Source organism: Cornus florida, unplaced genomic scaffold, assembly GCF_030987335.1.
Source record: "Cornus florida cultivar Cherokee Brave unplaced genomic scaffold, ASM3098733v1 CherokeeBrave_3.0.0_Hap2_Chr02, whole genome shotgun sequence".
Lineage (NCBI taxonomy): Eukaryota > Viridiplantae > Streptophyta > Magnoliopsida > Cornales > Cornaceae > Cornus > Cornus florida.
The window spans coordinates 10,751,107-10,752,089 of NW_026775572.1; the positions used below are offsets into that span (position 1 = coordinate 10,751,107).

The following is a 983-nucleotide window of genomic DNA, read 5'->3' on the forward strand; positions in this document are numbered from 1 at the left end:
CTCTTTTCCACTCGACTGCAATCTATCCAGCACACGACAAAAAGAGCTGTCATGTTTACTTTACCAAAAGCTAAAGTAACCGAAAGTTGACGACACACTATTCATCAACAGTGAAAGTTGCCGACACTCACTTTTTCAAACAGTAAAAGAAAGATTCGTTCTTATCTTCTCTGGAACTGTTCACCTTTTGTAATGTTATTTAAACCGTAACCCCAACATGGTTTCGGCATCGGTTTTTCTTATTAGTTTTTCTTTCTTTTCTCTCTGTAAGTTCTTCACTTTATATTTTCCGTCTATTCCGCATTGTACTGTATGTCATGATGTGGACACTTCCGTAGCAAATCGTTCAAACGCTCCCATGCTTCATGCAAAGGTTCTCCCTCATTTTGGGAGAATTCATGGATAGAAACTCTCATAGCATTGGTTCTACTTGCAGGGTAAAAATTTTTAAGGAATGCACATTGTAATTGAACCCAAGATGTGATTGAATTTGCCCTCAAGTTGGTAAACCAATATTTAGCCTTTTCCTGAAGAGTGAAAGGGAAAAGCTTCAATTGGAAAACTTCTTCTGGAAGATCCGTGAATTTCACGATTAAACAAACTTCCAAAAACTCATCCAAATGTTTATATGGTTCTTCATTACTCAACCCATAGAAAAGGGAGCACATTTGGATGGTTGAGGGCTTGATTTTATATTGCTGTGCCTGGAAGTTTGGTAACTAGATACATGTTAGTGCATTGTATCTATTGGGAGTGTAGTGATCTCGAAGAGATAATTGAGGATTTGGGGGATACACTACATGATCTTGAGGATGGATTTGTATTATTGGAGGTTGTTGCATTTGATTGGGTTGTGGAAACACATTAGGATGGGGAATTCTCAAGGGTGGATGCACATTTTGAGATGGATGCCCACTAAGAGGATGATATACACCTAGATTATCCATATGCCTTAGATCTTAGAAATGATTTTCCATTCAGTA

General features: G+C 37.9%; 1 non-coding gene across 1 annotated transcript; it reads left to right on the forward strand.

The window, feature by feature from the left end:
• The first annotated feature begins 312 nt into the window (after positions 1-312).
• Positions 313-421, forward strand: LOC132298010 (small nucleolar RNA R71). Its single transcript, XR_009479483.1, has one exon. It is a non-coding gene; the product is annotated as a small nucleolar RNA R71 (small nucleolar RNA).
• The last annotated feature ends 562 nt before the right edge of the window (positions 422-983 follow it).